The sequence below is a fragment of the Dermacentor silvarum genome, chromosome 6 (genome assembly GCF_013339745.2).
Source record: "Dermacentor silvarum isolate Dsil-2018 chromosome 6, BIME_Dsil_1.4, whole genome shotgun sequence".
Classification (NCBI taxonomy): Eukaryota; Metazoa; Arthropoda; class Arachnida; order Ixodida; family Ixodidae; genus Dermacentor; species Dermacentor silvarum.
The window spans coordinates 150559609-150583869 of NC_051159.1; positions in this window are offsets into that span (position 1 = coordinate 150559609).

Genomic DNA, 24261 nt, shown 5'->3' on the forward strand with positions numbered 1-24261 from the left:
CTGTGCTTATCGAGCAAACATGATCAAATCAAACGGAGGTGACGGAGTGGTAGTACAGTTTCGCTTTTGCTAGGGGGTACAGTGGGAACAGCATGAGCGAAAGCTCTAGAGGACTACTTCCGCTGTAAGTGGATATTTTCTGCATCGACACCAATTTGAAGATGAAGTCTAGTAACTGGGCTGTCGCAGTGGCCAGGATGCGACGTAAGTAGACAGCCATCTCACGATGGTCGATGAGATTGCATGACTTGCCGTAGTTATTACGACGGGTGCAGTTCTGATAGTGCACCTTCGATGGCAAAAATTGATGGAGAAAATTTAGAAAAAAGAAAAATGTAAAAATTACACGGGGGAATGGTGTGGGGGAAGGTTCGTACACACAACTGAATTTTACACGGAATGAAGTTTGTTAAATTGTAACTTATTTCTGTGGATTACAATGACATTCACGTGGAAAATGCTTTAAGCGTGCATTCTTCCGGCAAGTTCATAATGTATGATGTTCGCACAAGATGTATTTCGCTTACATATAGACATGGTTGCGGGGAAGTTTTCCAACTCCAACCTATTCTATAGCAAAAGTTTGATGAACAAGCATCAGGCGCTGCTCTAGCAATTCCGTTTTTCGATTGCAACCAACAATCTGTGGTTCCATGATCTGAGTGCACCTTGCGCACTTCAGAATAACCGGCGTACAGTCAAGTGGCATATGACTGCATGGGACCGTAATGGTAATCATAATGCTCTAATGGTATATGTGCTGCATCAGACTTAACAGAGAGAGAGAGAGAGAGACAGAAAATTGATACTAATTCTGAAAAGGTCCCTCAGGTCCTAAAACGCGGCATGACTTACGAGATATATTTTCTTTTACTTAGCTTAGTCTGCTTGAGTTAGCTGAATGCGCACAGTAACTAAAATGTACCTACGTTTGTGCACGTTAATAGAAAGCAGCGTTTCCTTAATTGTACCCTCCGGGAACATACCTGTACAGAAATATGACAGGTAAAGTCGCTGAAGTTGTGCTTCGCTTAACCCTTTCGAGTACGGCTATCATGCTTACGCAAACTCCATGTCTGCCGCTGCAAAGAGAGCATCGACCACTCTAGAGTCCTCGAGTTTACATACAACATCAATCAACGTCCAATGCATTGCGATGACAAGACGATCATCCACTGTCTGCGCAGACGTACCGGAACAGCATCCTTATAAACAATCGGCCCAGAAGGCAGTGAAGACCCTTTCACGCTTTTTTAAAACGACTGGCTTGTGCGAGCGCCTTTGACTGCGTGGTGCTGTCCGTTGTTCGCACGCTTTCACCCCGTCTTTCCCTTCTCTCTCTCTCTCTCTCTCTGTCATCTTCCTATTTTCTCTTTTTTTCTTTCCCACAGATTAGGGTATAGACAACCGGACGCTGTTCTGGTTAGCATCCCAGCCTTTCTCCCTTTCTTTTCTCTCTTTCTCTCTCTCGAGTTAGATGTAGACTATAATCCGTAAACGCATTCAAGGAATCATGGCGACTGCAATAATAACAGACGAAGAGATGAAGAATGCAGGCAGAAGTCTGTAGGGAAATCGCAACGTCTTCCACGGATGTCACGTGGTGCGCGTAGAGGGTTCACGCAAAGCGGAGCTGTTCGCGCTGACTGTTTATAAATTGAGTACGGACGACGTGTGCCAGAAGCAACGGTGCGAGGCAACAAGGGGGGGGGGGGGGGGGGGGGGGAGGGGGCGCACGCTTTCCTTCGCCGAGCTACAGGCAGTGCTGCGCGGTCGACAAACATCGCGCCTCCACCGAGACGAGAGAGGCGCCTCTTGGAACCGCTCGCTGTCTCCACACCTGACAGCGGTGAGGCCAACAAACAGGGAAGGCTGGCGCAACCCGGGGCGACAAACGAGCCAGAACTGCGGGCTCGAATGGTGGGCTCGGATGGCGCGCCCTCCTTGAGGTGCTTGCACTCGGCCCAAAAGGCAGTGACACGTACCGGCAGCCGTTTGCCCGGAGAGCCGCCAAGATAAACGTTCGTGTATATACTTACGGCACTGCGGCAAAGCGCGCATGCAGCCAGAGGCGGTTTGGCGCTTGTTTGGCACCATGAGGGGGAGGAGGACGGTGGAGAATTGAATTGAATTGTCTATTACTGTGCCCCGAAAACAGCGTACCTGCCTTTTAATTTGCTGCACAAGCATTAAAAAAAGAGAGAGAAGAGACATTGCAATCATCGTAGGCCACCGTCACTTCTGTGAAACCTTAGCTAATGTTGTATACACAAAGAAGAAAGAAATGCAATTTTCCTGTAACCCGTTGTTTTACTTTCACTATATTTGTATAACCTATTGTTTGTGTTTATGTTTTCATGATTATGTTTGCATATGTAACGATTATATTGATTTTTCTATGTAACTACTCCACTCTTTAATGCTTCTGGCCATGAAAGTTTAAATAAATAAATAAATAAATAAATAATAAATAAATAAATAAATAAATAATAAATAAATAAATAAATAAATAAATAAATAAATAAATAAATAAATAATAAATAAATAAATAAATAAATAAATAAATAAATGACATGCAGTGGAAGACGGGAATGACTAGGGGCCACTTACCGAAGAGTGGTGGTATAAGTTTATAAGGCGGTATTCGATTCGCCAAGCAGAAAAAAAATTTAAAAAGATAAAAATAAATATATAAGGCAACACAGCTCCATGGAGCTACAGCCAGATTAATCTTCCACAATTATACCCTACGCCGATAACAGAATAATGCTACCCAACGCCCATCAACAAGTGAACGAACAAAATACAAAAGGTCTCGCTCCACGAATCTCCACGAACTTCCTTTTTTTTTTCGTTATGAGACGGTTACCTCGAGGTGAACTGGCGCCCTGGCATTCATCTGCTATATTGTCAGCATCCCGGGTTCTATTTCCAGCTGAATCGACCCCTGCTGTCTTGCCAGCATAATCAAGTGAACGATTGTAATCGAGCAGACACAGTAGGAACTTTTAGGCAACTTGGTAATCTGGCTGTCAAATACAGACACACGTAGCGGTGTCGATACCGGTCGCGTACTTGTGGAAGTGCAGTAAACTTAAAAGTATTTCCTCTTAATCGTTCACTACCAAATCACCCGAGAGCATCAAGAGGGGAGAAAAATGACACGCAATTCTGCAATCTCTCTAAAATACGCCTCTCAAGAGGCTCGATGATGATGATGATGATTATGATGATGATGATGATGATGATGATGATTATGATGATGATGATGATGATGATGATGATGATGATGATTTATTGGCATCCCGTTGGAAACGGGTGGTGACAAATAATCACCTAGCCCGCTTGATTTATTCAGGTATGCTATACATATTGTGACAGACCGATGAAGAAGACGTTTTCAGATTACTCCGAAGAAGACGATGCTTTGAACTTCGCGGGCTAACTATGATCTTGTCAGCCGCTACAGTAATTGTAAATAACCTGTAAATATATTTCTCACTTCTTTTTCCCCGTAACAAAATTTTTCATTCTAGCATTTTATATACATCGCCTTATTTTTTTTCTCATTATTCTATATCTACCTTGTACCGCTGCCTATACGCATGTAACAGATCTGGTTGTGTCAATCTCCTGCCTGATTTTTCTCCACCAATACCCTAAACGTCTCTCGCTTATCTCGACTGCTAACCGGTTGATGCTTCCGTCAACCTTAAATCCAAGCGCTTCTGGAAGGTGTACGTTACCTATGGGTATCACTGGGTGAATCCCTTCGCATTCCATTAGGATGTGCTGAGTTGCCTCCTGACCTTTTCCGGAGCAGACACATGCCTCATCCTGTTGCGAATATTTGATTCATTGTACGTTTTTGTCCATAGGCAACAAACTCGAGCCTCAAATAGCAAGGCACTGCCTTTTGTGTTATCGTACAGATTTTCCCTTCTAACTTCTTTCTTGCCATTCTTGTAATGTTCCATGGCCTTTCTTCCTTCTATTCTTCGCATCCAATTAGCTGTCTCTGTTTCTCTCACTTTCTTTCTGATGACTCCTGGTTGTCTATTCACCCTTTCAATTACCCCGTACTTGGTTGCCAACTTCCTTGACCTCTACCGCCATACTGTGTCCATGCTTTTCAGGTACAGAGACATGTGCACTTTAGCCGCCCATTTATTTTCATCCATGTTCCTGGGTCATCCTTCGAAAGTAATTTTGCTCTGCGCTTCTGTGACTTCAAAGGAGGCCCAGCCCATGTCACCCTGCACTGCCTCATTTGTGGTTTTACCGTGGGCTTCCGAAACCAACCGGCCTGCCAATCTTTGGTTTAACCCGGAGTACCTCTCAAATAGAGTCACTGCATAGGCTCCGAGCCCTTTAGTGCTCGGAGCTTATGCAGACAACACTCTCTCAGACACTCTCTCAACAACACTCTCTCAGACAACACAGAGCGCGCCCTCTGCGGAGCCGAGGGGCAGGTATTCGGCCGGCACATCGTCAGGAATACCGTCACAGAAAAAAACGTTCGTTCCAAAAGCCAGACGAGCGCCAGGGCCCCAGCGAGCTCATTTTTCATCGTCGCAACTTAGCGCCCTCTGGTCTTTTCGTTTTATTAATTCTCCGGCGCCGCCAAGCAGATTTCCGGCAGCGTGCTATATGCCTTCTTCTACACACCCGAGTATAAGAGAGATCACTCGCGCGGCTCGTCACAAAAATGCAAGGGTTTCAGCCGAATAGAAGAACGGGATAGGATAAGACCTGCAAGGCATAAATCTCTACACTTTTTCGGGCTCGTGCAATTTTTCTTGAAGTGCGCATACGTGCGCACGTAGATAAAGGTTCTTCTGCCAGAAGCCAGGATCCAGGAGGGATGAGAGAACGTCTTGAGTGGTTCCTGCGCTAATATGCGCGAATTGGCCGCGCCTGTTGGCGCGCTCGTGCGCGGCAAAAACAGGTTTCGCATGGCGCCAGGCATGTAACACGTTATACGGACCGCGCCCTAATAGAATTAGTCCAGAAGCTCGTTCTAGCCTGGCGTGCTTGGGGGAACGGATGTGGGAAAGAATGGGATGTAATATCGAGGAGCGGAGCTCGTTACAAAAATTGAAAACAGGAGCGCGGCTTTATTACATCTTTTTCTCGCTTTTTTTTTTCTTCTGTTTGAATCACCTACATTTACGGCCACACCTAAGCGAACTTTTCAGCACGGAGATGGCAGCGGAAACGGAGTTCGTATTCACGAAAAGCTTTTACGCCAGAATTGTTGGTCAGAGAAAACTTCAGCCAATCTCGATGCTGAACATATCATTAGCAAAGGCTGCCGGCCAATGGAAAATAGTACTTACGAACGAGAAAGCTTTTTGAATTCCGCCTCTGAAACGTAACTGTGTGACCGCACTTTTAGTCTGGCCATTCTTTCATAAACTGATAACAAGTGTCGCGCAGCTTTTTTCAAAGTGAGCATGCGCCGTACACCTCAAATCAAGCGTTTATGATGAGCGCAACTAGACCAGTGGTGGTCTGTGCTTAGTGCCTATGGCTGCTGAGTGGCTACGGCGCTGCTAACACGAGGTCGCGGGTTCAATTCCCTGCCGGTACGGTATACGATGGGGACCAAATGCAAAAACAATCGTGTACTGAGATTTAGGGGCGCGTTAGTGAATCCCAGGTGGTCAAAATTAACCCGGAGTACCTCACTATACGGCGTGACTCAGAATCAGATCGTGATTTCGGCACGTAAGACCCCGGAATTAGATTTAAAAAGTAAATAAAAAGACGGCTGTTCGAGCGGTATACGTGGAAACTGCGCGAAGCACCTGTGGGACAAAGAGAAACAGCGCGAGCGTTAAATGACCTTGCTGCTGCGTGCCACCATCACGTTTGTACATGACGTCACGTGTCACAACAGGCGCCTTTCGCAACTGTATTCAAGCAAACTAAGGGCCATGCTCGATGCTCGGATTAGCCGCGAGAAATCGTCCCATGTACATGCTTCCCACCTGACGACTGCACTCGACGATCTCCACGGAACTTGCAAAGCAAGCTGGAGGTTGAATTCTTTGTGAGCACATGTTAATAGCTGAACGCGATGTTATTGCGACAGGTAGGTGATTCGCCACCTCATCTAACGTTTCCTTGCAACGCGGAAGGCAGGCCTCGAATGGAGTGTCTAAACCACACAGCTTTAGTATGCAGGGGAAAGATAATAGCAAGCTGTGTGCCGTATTCATGCACGTTAAGAGAGTGAGAAAGAAAACTATATTATCGACGGCGACGTGAACAGTAAACAAATGAATCTCTATTAACGCCTGTGCGGCGCAACAGTTGTGTTGCATAACAAATGACGTAGATTTAGAATGCATTCAATGCGTGTGCGCGGAAAATGACCTGGGCATGTTATGGCCTGCGCAGCATGGTTCGCTCTAAATTTGGCAAACCATCACGCTCACCGTCCACTTTATGTTTGAATAACCGAACCAGTTTGGTGAATTATGGCTTGCTCCTCTCTGAAATTTTTGCTACGCGTCCTAAAAAATCACAGCGGTAAATTAGACAATCGCAAAGTAATCCAAGAAGTGAACTAGAAATCTGCATGAGTCAGTTTGCGCTTAACTATAAGCAAACCCACTATGCGCTGAACCAGTATGGGGTGGATCTTGGTGAACCGCCCTCCGGAGTGACCACCAGAGTGGATCACTGACTGGCTGATTGACGTCCGGCCAGATGCATGGACCGGCTGAGCGTGTGAATAAATAATTGATTAATTAACACATGACTGACATATACGTCCATACGAACAAACCAGTCGACTGAATCACGATTTATTTTGTGATTAATCAATTACTAACGTCAATATATCAGTAGAATCCGCGCAGCGTTAAGGAAAAGACCACACAGTACCTCAGCAACCAAATGACTAATCAATTAAAAAAAAAGTCATTTGTCTTATGTCGTGCTACATATACCAGTTTCGGGCTTACGAAGACAAATCAACCCCCCCCCCCCCCCCTTTTCCTTCTCTCTTCGGCTCACAAATATATCCATCAAACTGCCGCGGAGACTACGACCGTCGCGCCATCCTGTGGCGCCAATCGTCAACAGTCGAGGAGAAATGCTCGCTCTGCGCCGATGGTGGGCCACGAAGGATGGGAGGTTCAGCGGCACACAACGGCATCAAGGCTCGGGCCCACGCAGTGGGCTCGAGCCACGACCGACGCGCTATCCTCGTTACCCTGTCAGCTGTTGTAGATAGAGAGAAAGAGAGAGAGAAAGAGAGAAAGAACTTTAAGCGCAGAGGCTTGATTCGCCTACAGGCTACGCTACTCTTCAGGTAAGAGGGAGAGAAAGGTCTTAGCAGACACAAGGCATAATAAAGTGAAAGAAAGAAAAAAAGAGAAAAAAAAAAGTACACGCACAACTTGATATCTTCATTTCACTTTTGCGACCAACCTCCCCAAATATTATGAGTCATCTTACTTCACTGTTGGCTTTCGATACATTAGAGCTCGAATAACCTCTATAGTTTTGAGAGGTAGCCAATTAATTCAAGGTAACCAAGAAATCGAAGGCTTGACGCTGTATTGACAGAGAGTGCCAGATACCAAATATGCGCCTAAGTGTCAAAGGGCCTTGAAAGATTGTTGGTCTTTGTCTTGTATACGACCCTGTCGTCAGTGCAAGCTCTACAGTCTAGTAAGATGTGTTCGATCGATTGCACAGAGCTACAGTTGTAGCAACGAGGACTTCTAGTTTGTCCAAGGTGGCATAGGGAGGCTGTTTGTATGCAGAACCTTCGGGGGGGGGCTCTGAATGGCTATTCGAAGATGTAATTTATGTTTTCGATAGGCTGGTGTTTGCACAGAGTTTCCATTCACACCTCTCATGGCGTTTTCTTGACTGTAAAAACGCAAATCTGTTAGAGTGGTCGGTTTTTCTATGGCAGGTAAACTTGTTTATTGTTACATAAATATGCAATTCCCTTCTGTCTAAATTTACTTATTGTACCCTCAGGGTTTACAAATTACAGAGGGGAGGGGAAAACAATAAAAGGGTGCGAATTTAAAAGGTACATATTATGGACAATACACAAAAGCGTAAAAGTAATAAAGCAACACGTGTTACGGCAATACAGAATCACAAAATAGTCAAGGACTGTCGTACATATTCAATAAAACCGATCTAAAAAGGGATGCATCTGCGATAGAAGCGACTGGCTGTGCGAGGTTGCTTCATGCTATGCAAGTTTTCGAGTAGAAAGCCCGTGAGTATGTTACTATATTCCTGTGAGGGACATCAACCTTTCGTCTTAGGTAATCCTATACTTGAGATAAATGGCGGTGGGCGAATGAAATACTGACAAAGGTGGTTATTATCATAGTAACTTTCCTGGGAAAGACCAATGCGAGCTATTTCACGACGAGTAGAAAGTAGGCGAAGATCAATATTTGATTTGAATGTTGAAACACTTGCAGTTCAGTTATAATTCGATGAGATAAAACGGATGGCACTGTTTTGCATCGCCTAAAGTTCATTCGCTTGTTACTTCGCCAGGATCCTGTATTGTTGATGCGTATTCTAGTTGTGGCCGTATATAAGTGGTGTAAGGTAACCTTTTCAAGTAGCAAGGACCCATTATTTTTTTTTTCTAATATAACCAAGTATTTCATTAGCTTTCGCCGTGATCGTTCGAACATGTTGTTTCTCAGAAAGGTTATTAGAAATGTGAACTCCGAGGTACGGTAAGACGAAACAGATTTTAGGGGGGGCATTATTGAGGAAGTAGTCTGGACTGGTTAATGAGCCACGCGAAGCGCGCAAATTGCGCGTAACTCGACTGGTGATATAGGACATGCGAAGCAAAGGCAGACCAACCACGGCCGTTTATTTGCAGGCGCATTGCAGAAGATAAAAAAAAAAAACTGTAGCGCGAGGTATGCATTACATCGGTATGCATTATATACATGTAGCGTCGCAAAAATAGAACAAGCGCTGGAAGCTTCTAATAATGTCGGCCCAATACCACTTACTCCGATTCCTTGCGTTTAGCTGCCCAGGTTTACAGACACGTATGCACCAACCCAGCAATATACGCAGTTCTATACGCTATACCGCGATTCAGTCTTCCTGCCAGGGAACGTCGATTGCAGTCGTCCACCGCACCTAATATCTGTATCGACCTCGGAACGGCTCACCGGAAACGAAATCCACGAGTGCTAGAGCACAAAAAAGCCATGCTTAGCGCGAAGGAAGGCCTATAGCGGGAGAGGGAGCCGGGCAGTAGACGCTCAGGAAACCTATAATCGTCGTCCGCTTCGATCATCTCGCACACCTGGAACTCGACGATAAGGGAGAAATCCCAGTCTCCTATACTTTATTTCGCTTCCGAATTACTCTTTCTTTCTTTTTTTTTTGGTCGTTGTCTCCTTTCCTCAAAGAGACGCTGGACACCTTGCACGGTACTTTCGGTTACGGTGTCGTGTACTTCCCGCAGGTCCACTGTCTGTATAAGTCGGATCAAGAAACGCCTCGATCGCGCTGAGGCGGAAACGCTGGCCTAACGACAAGCCTTGTCCACGGCCGTCGAGACGCTAAAAAGGCACACGATCACCGGGGAAATCAGCATGTAGTGTTGCGCAATTGATTGTTTGAAGTGCACGAAATTAAGTGTACGTTCTCGAAAAAATTGTATACATGGGTTCAAGTGATGGAGCCATGTGAGCAGCGGCACACTTCCAAGCGCGTGACGTGTGACGACCATGTTGAATAGTGCGCACAGCTAGCGACTCCGATGATAAATATTTCGTTAGTATGACCATCATATTGAGCGCAATTATCATGTCAGAGAAGAGGAGAAACCGGCGCCACCTATAGGCACAACCTCCCCTTAAATACAGATAAAAAAAAGTAATGCGTGATATCAGCACTTATCTCCTAGGGAGGAGAACAAATGGAAAGTTACATGGAAGTGAATATCAACGAGATGTCTTCCCTCAGAGTACTCAACTTTGGATACGTGTATCGCAAAATAATTGTGCATCAAGAAAATACAGTCGATTCACCTTCAACAGACAAGAGATTTTTGCTTGAATTGCGAGAAGTTCGATTTACCTCAAGTTGAATATTCGCGAGCGCAACTTCATGACACACAATTTTCCCTCATGAGGTGAACATATTTACATACGTGGTCACGCTTACAACAACCCGGTCGCTGGCGCCATATTATTAATGGCGTTCGTCGATATGTCCATATGCTGCCGGAATATCAATCAGCGACACATTCCGATAACTCATGCGGTTCGAATACCCTTACTCATTAAATTTTTACGTGGGCAACCGGTTACAAAAAAAAATGCAGATCCAATACACACATTGGAATCTACGGGAAGAGAAGCTTTAGATAATCGGTTAATTAATTGCTACACAACTGACAGCGATACGTACAATTGTGTTTGCTTTCATCCTATGCAGCGTGTAATCTCATTCAATGTTTTTACACTACACCACTCACAAGCCATGTCGAAATACAAACACGATATCAGGCGTATGCACAATGTGATACGTCTATACGCAGCAATGTTACGTGGACGATGGCGAGGCTTGTCGAAGGAAGAATGGCGTCGACAGGTGGATGTACGGAGAAGTACAAGACGTATATAAATACATAAAGTGATTATATAACTCGTGTGTCACAGCGGGATATGTCCATACTGAAGGATTGGCAAAGAATGGTCACAGACTCAGTGGCACGTATACCGATTTGCTAAATTAAAATAAAATCAAGTAAATCGAAGAAGCTGTTAAACATGATGCGCTATTCTATAAAGAGGTCGGTATGCTTTAGAGATACCTATGGGCCGGCATTACACATTCAGATTTTATGTAAGAATTTTTTTTTAAATGTCGAACAGTGGTGCACTACTGGCACTATACCTTGCCGGTCAGCACTCAGTGTTTATGCGAAGAAAACTAACCATTCGCTTTTCACGGGGTTGTTTTATACCCTGCGACGCCATAACGGCCTGAAGTAACTGTATGCTTTAAAATGCACTGTAGATTTAACAGGCCGACAAATATTTGAGATTTATTTGAATAATCGTAATTCGTAATGAGCCGCGTTTGAATTATTTCTCGCCGTCCATATTTTGATCTCACAACCTATTCTGGATGCGCGATAGACGCGTGTATTTCTTTTCAGTAGTGCGTTTGACCAGCTTACGTGTTAGCAACAGCTTTCGTGCAGTTACGTGCATGCAATGCATGAAATCTCGCGCCAAGCTGTTCCTTTCGCCACTTCCACCCTGATATTCAAGGACACGGGCTGTTTGTGTCGTGCGCTCGCAAGCACAGCGGCCAACAACAGCTGCAGGTCACAGCCTGTGGAGTGCCACCTCCTATAGGTCGCCGCTCCAATCTCGTCCACTTTTCGGAAAGTGCGCCGGTGCGATAAGAGGCGACAACTCAGGAGGAACGGACTCAAAAATACTTCACCTTCGGCGTCGCCGAATAGGCGTGCACCATTGTCAAGTTGAAATACGTACGTGCCTTCTTTACACCAGTGATTTATCTCCATTTCTCTGTTCTCGTCTATTGCGAAGCTATGGCTTCAGATAACTCGCTAAATACGAACATTAGGCAATGTCTATGGCTAGGCCGAATAAATTGCGTTATCGTGTAATATTGCCAGTGGGAAAAGCTACCTTTTAGGTCTTTGTACCTTCTGATAAACAAATAAATAAATTCTGGGGTTTTACGTGCCGAAAACCCGCTACGATTATGAGGCACGGCGTCGCGGGGAATTAGGGATTAATTTTGACAACCTAGAGTTCTCTAACGTGCACCTAATGCACGGTACACGAGCGTTGTTGCATCTCGCCCCCATTACTTTCTGGTGGCTAAAGTAGACAAAAATACAAACGAAGCCTAGGGAAAGCCTTTATCACTACATCAAGTAATGCTTACTTGTATCGGTTAAAAAAAAGAAAAAAAATGAATGAAGACATAATCTGCACAGGAGCTTCAACGAGATCGAAGAAGGGCTATATATATATACAGGTCTCGAAAAGGAAAATATAGCGGAAAAAAGTTGTTTGCTAACCGGTGCGGGAGTAGGGAACCTGAAATTCGAAAGTGGGCAAAGATGAAGTCTGCGTGACCCCTCAGCAGAGATGCATAAGGCGTAACTCCTCAATAAAGATGCATAACGATAAGAACACATGCTATCACTATGACCTTGCATTTTTGAATTAGCGACAAGCTACTGCTTAACAGGACCCACGCTTAACCGTAGCGTTACGATGATAATTCCTCTGAAAAAATACAAGGTAGCCAACCGAAAAAATACTTTGGTTAACGTCTCTCGCTTCCTTTTCCTTCTCTCTCTCGTACTGTACTCTTTTGCACGCATCGCAAGGTAAAACGATACAATTCACGTAAACAAGCCGGTCAAATAGCGCGTTAAGACAAGTTTATAAAAACGCGCGTGAAAACGGACGTACACAAACAAGGGACGAGCTACCACTAACGAAGAAGTCCGTATGTTGCGTGAAGCCGCGCCCATCCAAGTTGGTGACATGGCAAGCCGCCTGTGTGTTACCACAAGCCGAGCCTCCGTGCCCCGATATCGAGAAGCTCTATGAAAAAAAATCACAGCATATCCACGGGGTGAATGATGATGAGTCACATGATTAAGAGTCACATGATTCCCTCCGAAGCTCCGGAGGGAATCATCGGATCTCCCGCATAAGGGGACGCTAGCACAAACGCGTTAGAAACGTGCAGTACTCTCTAGTAAGGCGGAGCGGCCACAGCGTCTTACGCAGCCATTTACACATGCCGGAACGTGCACCGCGTTTGCCGACGCCATCACATGACTGCTGAGAGAGTATACCCCCCGTATTCATAAATGCTCCTCGACTTGAACTTGAGGCCTAACAGGCCCGGAACAACACCCCCTGCAGTCTCTGCAGCACACCAAGGCCTTCCATCCCGGCCTGATACGTGCCGCCACAGCCTGCCGGTTTTGCTTCGCCCAGCCATGGCGACTCCACCCTATCCTCCTTTCTCCCCCACTTACCCCTTCCCGTTGGCGCTGAGCCGTGCTCCCTCAAGGGCTGCAGAAGATAGCGTCAACATTTCCCTTTCCACATGAACCACTTACTACTTGAACTTGACTTGCCACCGCTTTGGGCAGCGCATTCGAAACGCGTTGAAGGTAAGGCGGAGAGGCCACAGCGTCTTACACCAGCTTCTTACACGGGCCGTAACGCGCTAGCACAAACACGTTACAAGCGCGCTAGAAACGCGGCCTTTCGTTAATGTTGGGTATTTATTGCCATCGTGGTGCGTGTGTCCATGTCCGCTTCGTGGCGTAGTGGGCTAACGCCGCGCGCTCGGAAGCGAGGGGTCCCTGGTTCGATTCCGCGCTACGGACACAACTTCGGAATTTTTTTTCTCATTTTTCTCAGACTGGTTACACACTACTACTACGACGACGGGGACGGAACGGGTGCCGCTATAAGGAGCTTCGCCCCTAAAAGACCACCGGCAGAACTCCCGAACTTGGCTGCTGCGGTGAGATGTGATGTATATATATATATATATATATATATATATATATATATATATATATCTTAAGGCTACGAGACCACTCACTTCCTGTGAAAAGGGCGAAACGGGTCAGAAATGGCTACCCGCATAGCATAAAGCTGGCAGGCTTGGCGCCTCAATGTCGCGCCATGACGTAGTTTCCGTTCCATTTTGATAACGAGAGAGAGAGAGAGCAAGGAGAGGAAAGGCAGGGAGGTCAACCAGAAGAGCGTCCGGTTTGCTACCGAGAGTCTGCAGGAGACCTATAGCCCTCAACCGCTTTTGCAGTTGCTGCTGTACTTGCTAGCTGCTGCTGTGTTTGCTCGCACATCGCGCGCGAATCACTTTATTCAACTGTGCGCATCATATACATGCACAGCCCTTGCAAAAGCTTTTGACTGAAAAAATACTGACGTTGGCCTGTAAACTACTTTCTGCTTTAAGCTAATTTCGCGGTCATTTTCCCTAATAAAAACAACACGCTGTTTGAGCATCACGCATAATGTTACATGGATCCGTCCATGCTATGTGTTGTCGCATTCTAAGGCAGTTTCTCATCAAGCGTTTCCGAAGCAGCTGCGAGTGTCCATGGGATATTATTGCCAAGAGGTTAGAGTGCTTCGTTGTGGTCGACAATGCGAAACATTTTTATTTATTTGACGAAACTATCAGTCCAACGTTGGACCTAGATAGGGGCGGTGAGCATAACAAGTCAGTGCAACGCTACAAGTATACAGTATAGCACGTTGCGACATTCATAGAACAAAAAGAAATAAATTAACGTATCAATAGAGTAACGCTATACAAAAATACAAAACAGCAATACATCTCAATACAAGAAGAACACAGTAGTACAACAAAAAGAAATAAAAGTAACACATTAGCACTTCAATGCCTTAAAACAAACCAAATACCATCCTTATAAGCAATGTGGAACAAGGGTTGAAAATAAATCGCGAGTTTCAGCATTTATAACGTGGGCAGGAAGACGGCTCCATTCATGCGTGGTCGCCGAGAAAAGGGAAGGCTTGGAACAGTTCTTTTGTGGACTGTGATTCCCTCAAGTGTTTGTTGGTCTTATTGCGGGTAATTTGCGTCATTTCTTCATCAATGTAGAGACCCTTGTCTACCCATACTAAGTCGTTTATAACTTTCTTATGCTGTGGAACATGATGTCTTCTTTTTTCTTTCCTTCTCTAACTAAGAAGAGGCGGGTTCGCTTATTTATAAAGTGGGGTTCATAAGAGAGAGAGAGAGAAAATCACAAATAAAAGGCCGAGAGGTTAACCAGAGTAAGTGCGCTGTTGTATACTCCGCAAGGGGAACGGATAGAAGAGATGAGAAGAGAAAAGAGCACTTTTAAACCACTTATGATTTTTAGTCTACTTCTCCCAATTTGTAGTTTTTATCGTGTGTCTAGCCTCTTTACTTCGGTGGTCTTTCTAACAAAAAGACAGACTTGAAAAACTTCGGTACAGGTCAGCATCGAACCTCGGCCCCCGATCACAACAGTCCGATGCTGTATCACACGATCACAGTCTGGACGATGAGGGATTAAATCTCGGCGTTAGCATGCACGCACCGGCGCGACACCGGCGTAATCTCGGAGACAACGCAAAAAAGAGGAACGCCAGAAAGTAAATTAAAGCGTAACGTCAGAATTTTTCAGTCAACAGCTTTCAGAAGGGTTGTGCATGTATGATGCGCACATTCGAATAGTGACTCGCGCTGGATGTGCGAGCAAACACAGCAGCAACCGCGTCTTCGCGCACTCGTCGCTAGATAGCGCAGCTGGTCCCCAGGGAAGCGCGGGAGAGAAGCCCGGCTGCAGCAAACGGCTGATGCATGACGCGTTCAGGTGGTGGTTCTTTTACTTCTCTCTGCAGATATTTAAGCCGGATCACGCGTTAAGAAGACAATGGCGATACGTTACCAAGTGACATTTTTGAACACGCGCCTGCACGTGCTCCATCCATCATCACATGTGCTTCAGCATTTGAATGCTATAGCCGCTGCAGTGGTTACTAGCCCACTGCGGAATACAAGGCAACGCCCACGCTGACCACGCTGCCGAAACCGCACACGACACTTCGAGAGAAATGGTCCAAATACCTTTCTCGAGAAAAGACGCCGCGACCCTGGTATCTGCACATGCTTGGCGTTTCCAGCGATCCCGCTGGGCAGATGCGAGTCATCAGAACGGACGCCTATGCAAAATTTATCCACCGTGTTGCTTCTACATGCCGCGAAGCCTCAATAAACAAGACCAAACATGCCTACACAGCATCAGACTAAGCGTCGCCCACACGAACTACTTTAAGAGCACGATTAACGCCCCAGAAGATCTGCAACATGTTCTGTGTGACTGCTGCCGCTACACGTCAGAGAGACAGTCTTTGAATGCGGCATTACACCTTAAACAAGACGTGAGCTTGGAAATGCGGCATATTCCCGGCCCATGGCAAAGCACCACCTGCGCGTTACGCGCCACGAAAGCGCTGCTGATGTTCTTGCGGGCAATGAGCCTTAACGAAACTTAGTAAATAGTGTAATATGTGTGTGCGTGTGACTGTATGTACTGTTAAATGTTTATCACTGCATATATCATAATCATCACCCAGCACCTGGAGTAGCATGTCGGGCGAATAGCCAGGCTACCATCTCCAGCATATCATTAAAGCATGCATCTATCTCTCTCTCTCTCTCCAAAGGATTTCTGCCTGAATTTTCCATAAAAGTAATCACAGGTAGATTTGGATCGTCGCAAGGGGTAACTGGAACCCTAACGTTGTTATGCGTATTGTTTTTCTTTGCAATGCTAACGCAGTGCATTTTGGTGACTACAGACTCGGTGACAACGCAGTGAAACGTTGCACACGGACTCCGGAGCGTCCAGAGGTATCTGTTGTCTGAGGCGTTCCTAAGGTTTGCCTGTTGAACTTGAGGCAAGGTGCGTATCTCGATAGCGCCGACGGTGTGTACATGTAAGGGGCAGTTGGTAGAACTAAGGTGCTATCTCCACTTAGAGGGCCTATAGGACAGGGCCTCGGCCAAGCATACTGACACACTTGGTGGAAGCCATTATCAACGGCGCCATGGTCTTGTTGACCTCTGCACTTTCCTGCGCTCCTATCTTCAGTGTGTGTACTTTACGCCCTCTACTGGTGATACCAGTGCAGCGTTGAGGCTGACCCTGCCGCCAGTTTTGAATGTCAAGACCAAGGTGCAAGCGGTGTGCAAGATATGGGCCGCTCAAGATTGATCTCAGTGGCTGCAATCGACGGCTCGCTTCATAGAGGAGCGGTAAACGTTTTCCGCCATGTCAGGACGGCCCTATTCACTATCCAAAACACATATCAAAAGTACGTGATTTTGTTATCTCCTTGTATTTTACGACATTACAATGCCACATTTCCAGTTTTCTGTATCTCTCTCTGCCAACCATAAGACGTCTATTCGTGGGGATCCTCTGAGAGAGAAGAATATCGTCGAAACCGATTACAACGAACGCGGGTACAGCGAATTCTGCTGAATATCGGACACGCAAGGCTTATTCAGCGATATTTATTCAAACTAAACCCCTTGAAACGAGTTGCACATCAGATATACCGAACTCCGAACGCTCCAACCTGCGTCATAAAACCACCCGCAGCAACATTTTTTTTTCTCCGTATGCTTACCGAGCGTGCTTCTTTTTTCGATCACGCAGCTGAGCATGCTTCACGCCATCTTCGGACATAACTAATTAGGGTGCGATGTGACGCATACTCAGATGTTGCGTTATACGCGCTGCGTTATACGTGTCGTGGAGATGGCCGGACGTGGTTTAGTACGCACAATGACTCACAAGCTAGGGGCTGTCGTCACGTTCCGCATCGTTAGCGCGCGTCGCCTGCGCTTTTAGTGAGGACGCACTGAGCGACGTATATCTGTAGCCTTTAGATTTATTCAACACTGCTGAAATGCGGTGCTGGGATCGAGAAATTGCTGAAAATTTCAGCACGGCTAGATCCGCCTGCAGTCAACAACATTCTACTCCTCTTCGTCTACGTGATGCTGCGTGAGTCAGGTCTTCAAGGGGTGTTACAGCACCGTCGCGAAGCTTTGTTGTACACGCGTGTATAACAAACTCGTCGTAAAAGTTGGTTGCACCCAAGTTGACGCATATCCAATTGGTTGATATACCGAACTATCTTTAGCGGACGACCTAGTTTGTCTAAGTGAGTTTATTTGTAGCAAATACAAAATAAAAAAAAAACAATAAGCAAAAATAAAAACAAATAGTGCCGGTCTTGTTACCCTCCATCAGATTGAAATTTTCAACATTGATGTCAATGTGGCGCTTTAAGGTGGATTAGCACGACTGGAGGGATGGTGATTCAGTTCAAAGATTACCGTGACGGGGTTGAGCTACTACGAATCGCACTACTACTGCACCGTCCTCGCGTGTAGCGTGATTCAGCGGCCCCGAGTTACGTCATTGTCATCCACGGACTGAATCAGCGTTGCGCCCCGTCGCGTGAATCCAGCTTCACTGGCACTGCGCCAGTATACGAAAACAGCTTCGATAGCGTGTGGCGCAAAAACTATACCGCATTTCAGATCAATGAACTTGCGGATACATCAAGGCGCGCTTGCCACCAATCAACACCATATAACGTTCACGCTTCCGCGTAGCGGCGATAGTTCTGCAGGCCAATGTGATGAGAGCATACCAAACTGATGCACGTGAGTCATTGCCAGATATGATGACTTTACATTAGAGGACTAGCTGTTTGACAACCTAAGCACACGCAGTGACATTTGCCACGGGTACTGGATGAAGACGTTACTCATCACCCGCACCACGACACTACATCACAGATTGCGGCATTATCAGTCCGAGGCAAGCTAAGAGCTCGTTGGCCAAAAAAGATAAGAGACCACTACATTTTTAAAATAAAGCAAAAGATAACCTGGCATAATTTGACGACTTCTCTTCTGTAATGAGCAACCCAAGATACGTGAAAACACCGTGGAATAATTGGTGCCGGTGTAGTTAGCGAAATTCAAGGAGAGGCTTGACCAAATTCTAACCAAAAGGAAACAAACTTACCTTAAAATTATTGCTGTTACCTTAATACCTTAAGACAATTACCTTAATTAAATTCCAGCCTCCTGTACTGTTTTCATCTACCGCCGCTTTCATGTAAAGCCTTCTACAGTTAGGCCATGCACTTTACTCACATTTGTAATAATCGCAGGCTCAGCTCACATCGGAACATCGGACTCACCTGCAGAGAAAGCACAGAAAAACATTTATTAGTACACAACCACTCAACGCAAACAACAATAATTTGTATTTTTACTAGGATTTAGTCTGCTTTTCAATGTGTGTCTGCGGTAACAAGCTTTTGTATTGGTGTTAATCATAGTTGGTTCAACCATTAATTAATTCAAGGACCTCGCTTTCTGCATCTCCCTCTTTTAACGTCTGCTGTATGAAGGTATGCAGTAAGTGGAGGTGGATTGCCTGCAATCCGTTGACTTGATGCCGGCTCTAAACGAACCTGTCAAGTGAAAGTAGTCGTATACGAGAGACCGCTGTGGCGACCGATAACACGCACCTCACTTGCATTGCGATTTTTTTTCGCCTGCCGTGATGGCACAACTACTGCATCTTGCCACTGAGAATAAAGTTACAGGTTTCATTCTCGACCACGGCGGCAGTGTTCCCATCGGGACAGGTTCCCATCGGACAGTGTTCAAATCGGGACAGATGTCGGCACAGGTTCAAGCCACTGCAGGTGTTCTGATGTCCGAGGCGATTGTCTCGTTATTTTCTAGGCTTTTTGACGTACAGCACGATAATAAAAACCGGTTTTAGATTTTTATGCAGATGAAAAAAAAAACGTATTCAAGACAAGCATTACCAGTAGTTATTTCATTGAACAAGCTGTTGTTGTCAATACAAAAGAACAGACGCATCGAACTACTTGACGTCTTTAAAACATTGTGAATAATTTGAGCACAACACACATATGAGTAGAGATCGTAGCGTGACTATCGGCCTTATCACGACCGCCCTAATTCTTTCTTCATAGCGATAGTGAATCGCCGTCGGAAAGAACTGCCATGTAACACAAGAACAACAGAGTTATGGAATGTTCCAAATTGTCGCACTGGTTATGGTCAGCAAATGCTTCAAAACAAACTTCGCGCTTACTAAATGACTATAATAAAAAGAGAATGACATCCATGAAGTAAAATTAACTTATAGACGTTATTTCTGACCTATAGGGTTTACCCCTAGAGTGGTCTTTTATTTGCGCATATTTATATTCTTAAATGCACCCGCGGGGTGGCTCAGTCAGCTAAGGCTTCGCTCGTAGTCTCAGTTGCGCTGCTGAGCACGAGGTCGCGGGATCGAATCCCGGCCACGGCCGCCGCATTTCGATAGAGGCGAAATGCAAAAACGCCCGTGTGCTTGCGTTGTAGTGCACCTTAAAGAACCCCAGGTGCTCAAAATTAACACGGAGCCCTCCACTACGGCGTGCCTCATAATGAGAACTGGTTTTGGCACGTAAAACCCCAGAAAGAAGAAGTATATTCTTAAATGCCACTATTACAATGTACACGTTGTAAGGAACACTTGTGTTGATGTATGATGCTGATGTATAATGATGCATGCTGATGCATGACGCTCTGTGTAGGGCAGTAACTAGTGATGTGTTTAATTTTATTGTTTTGTCAAAGTGTATGACAATGCAAACAAAACACTCGTGCTTCGGCTCCTGTCTTTACCAGTACGGCGGCGAAGGAATCCCTCAAGCCATATTTAAGTGGCTTTTTCCTTCGCCTCCCATCCCATGTACTATGATAGACTAATAAAGAATCAATCTATCTATCTATCAAACTAAAAAGAAATTGAGCAAGAAACTGAGGGAACAAGGCAGTCAGCTGTTACGTCAGGTGTTTTCAAAACAGGCCTCTCGAAAGGCAATCAAACCTTTCGTCATGTTGAAGATGACGAACCTAAATTTGTGTACGTTATTACTTCAATCAATAAGTCAATCAGTTGTCACCGTCCTTCTGCGCAAAACAAGAACCAACCATAATGGCAGGCCCAGCACGTGACCACATTGCATGGAAACGATTTGCTTCTATACATCAGTGATCATGTACCGCATATGATGTCACCGTACATGCCTTCTTGATTTTCTTTCCCATCTGGCGATTGAAACATTTAGAGCTTGGCTATAGAACCTTTAAAACGCCGCCATATTGCGCAGGAAAACAAATAAATAGAGACAGTGATGCACGTCACGTGCAAAATCACAAAGGTCTATATTACAGCCGTCTCGGCCCTATGCAGGCCGATTGCCGAACTAGTGACTATCGCTTCACTGAGCTTAATAACCACATTAGCCTTTCTTTAACTTCACTGAGTACAAGTATTGGTACTGTAGTAAGCGCAGTTTAACTGGCGATTAAAGTCACGCGGACATGGACCACCCACCGTTATTCCAAAGGAAGGTCTTGAAGAGGCGATGAAATACGATCTTAGTCCGCATCGCAACGTCAAGACGGTAGCTTCGCTGAGCTTTTCCGAAGAGGCAATGGGACTTTCACCAAACGCAGAGAGAATGCGGATTTATGATCACAAGTCACTTGAGGGCTCAGCACATCAGGCAGTAAGCTAATCACTGACAGTTTCACACTGCAGAGCGCAGAACAGATCGCATACCAACGTCACGTGGTCATCCCGATTCTGCTCGTCTCGGGCGAGAAACTTCCAAATCCCACTCGCTTGTATACGTTTTTCCAGCCGGTGAAACAATAATCGCTGAGCAATACGAAGTCCAATCGACCACAATTTCTGCGGCGCGAGTGTCTAGCGGGGCTTCTAATATAGTGGACGGTCCAAGCGGTGCGGGCACAGGACAGCAGAGTGCGCGCCGATCCCCTTTCTCGTTTTCGGGGTTCAAGGTTCGGCGACGCTGAGCCAGCCAGCCAGGCAGGCGGCTGCGTTCCGCGCAGAGCTCGCCGATAAGGCACGCCGGCCGTTCTGCCGACTGCGCGCATACCACCGGCTGTCGGACACCGGCAAGTCCGGCGCGGGCACGCACGGAAGTGGTTTGTTTTGCCCGAAGCACCACCTCGAGGCGTTCTAGCCGTGCCCTCGAGCGAAGGTGGGCGTCTCGAGTGGTCGTTGTCAAACCAACCGTGCAATGCCGTCTGTGCAAACCGACATGTCTCTGGGTTTTGTTGGCCCCTGGCCTGCTAAAGGCGCATTCACACACGCCGACACGACACTAATTTTGGTCGGCCGACTGTTGGCGACAGCAGTTTACAGACCGAGAAACGCTGTGGCCAATGGTGAAGAAAGGAGAACGCAGTCGCCAACAGTCGGCAGACCAAACTCAGTGTCGTGTCGGCCTAGTGTGAATGAGACTTAAGCTCTAACGCGCACCAGTAGTTGGAGGGCTGTCTGGATGCCGCAGTAAATCGGCTCAGAATGTTCAATGCGTGTCGGGCGCGCGAGCAGTGCTTTCATCGTGCCAGCACAGGCTGCCGTATTGAGATGAGGTTCATGTCGAGCTGCACAGCTGAGAATTATAGAATGTTAAAATCCGAACATCGCGCGATGCCCTCGAGGCGACAAAACCTCGTGTACATCCGGCGCAGAAGTACACAACTGCTTGTCGCCTTATGCTACCTACTATTCTGCCAAAGCTGTTCCTGTACAATAGAAGCGAAATATAGCGATAATCTTACGTCTCAAAGGAGAGGAAAGTCGGACCATGCTATCATTGATAAAAGTATAATCCCTGGATGAACAATTAAGTTTCTCGCCTCATAAGCTTACAGCATTTTTTTTTTCGTTCTTTTAGGCGCATTTCCGCCGTCGGCGTCGCCATGATGTACCGTATCAAGTCCAAGTGCGATTACATGGTTGCCGCGCGCCGTATGCTGTATATGCGATTGAAAGCGTCCGAGGGTGAGCCGACGATGGTGCCTCAATTTTGCGCGCGCGAGGTAGGAAAGCGGGGACGTGGCGCGCCGTCTTCCTTGGAGATTGTTGTGGAAAGGGGTGAAAAGTTGGGTTAAGTGCAACGCGATAACTGTCTCTCAATAGAGGACACCTCAACCGCGTTGCACAGAGGGGAAGTGGGATTGACAGTTAGAGGAGAGAAAGATCGCAGAGGCAGCAGCAGCAGCATCAGAGGCGCCGGAGGCGCGGGAGAAGGGAGGTCAAAGTTTAGACACGGTCAGTGAGGCCGGTGTCGTCAACGAAGCTCAGGAGGGCACGGTAGAGCTTCAGGTGACTTGAAGAGCAGCCCGAGGGGTGCAGTCTTCCATCGTGCGCAAAGGGGCGGGGAGAGAGAGAGAGGGGGGGGGGGGAAGGAGGCGTTTTACTTTGACTTTTTCTTCTTTTATTTTTCTACTAGAAGCGCTGCCAACGTGTTGCGCTCGTCCACTATCATTATTCCTTGATCGTAAGCGGCACAGCTACGATCACACCACTCCAAACGCCCGCGTTGTTAAGTAGCGTACAATGCATCCTGAGTCCTTTGTGCAGCACACCTACAATCTCACTTTCACACACAAGTATCTACAACGGTAAATCGGCAGACTGTCGTGCGCGGATAGCGGAGGAGTCCTGGTGGTCCCGGTGGTGGCACAAGGCGCGTTCTCCTCGACCGCCTTTCAACTAATTGTCCCGAGACACTATCGAGTTTCTCTCTGCAAGTGAATAAACACGGACCGACCTACCGACCGATGGGAGCCATGCCACCCCCGGGTTCCAATTCCCTACCCCCTTCCTCTTGCACCCTTTCCACTTCTCTCTTCTCCAAGCTCGAGTTGCATGAACGGTCTGCGGCGCCGAGTTCGTTTTCTCCTCCGCACCTCGCGCTGGCCAAACACCTTTGCCTTACTCGCGTGCAAGCGAACAGCCGTACACGCTAACAACGTCTTGCTCCTCTTTCCAGCCTGCGCGCTCTTCCTGGTCTTGATTGCTTCTTTTTCTTTGTCCTCTCGCCTGTTTCTCCGAGAAGAACACGACCTCTATAAACTACCTCTGCGCTGCTCCAAGAGAGGCCCCTCAATACATTTACCTCGTCGTCCCTTATACCCCGAGCTGTGTTCCAATTAAGGAGTGCCCTGCCTTCCACCGTTCTCGGCCCGCAAGAGCTCTCTGCCCGACCCACCACCTTTTTTTTTCTTTCTTCTGCCTCTCAATCTGCTGTCTCACCTTTGCATTTATTTCCTTCTTTCTTTTTCTTCCCCGCTCTTCCTCTTCCCCCCCCCTCCCCCGCCTCCTTTTTTTCTTTTTCTTTCTATCCTCGTGCTGCACAGCCGCAGCTAGCTGGCCTCTTGAGGCGGGAAGATGAGCACCGCGCGCTCCCCCTCTTCCCCTCACCTTTTCTCCATCTTCTCGCGGGACTCTCTCAAAACGGAGCGAGCCCCACAGCAGGCACAGAAACTAAAACACCGAACACCACAAGCAAGGTAATACGGTCAGAAACGCCAGGCAAGCGCCCAAAATCGTTTATCCAATCTGAGATCACTTCCCTCGACCCTCTGTCCGACCCTCTTGCGTCTGTATATACATCCAGAACCTCTGCATTCGTTCTTATACCATCTAGGTTCTTCTTTTTGCTTACTAATCTTCATTTCGGACTCCGTACCTCGTTTTCT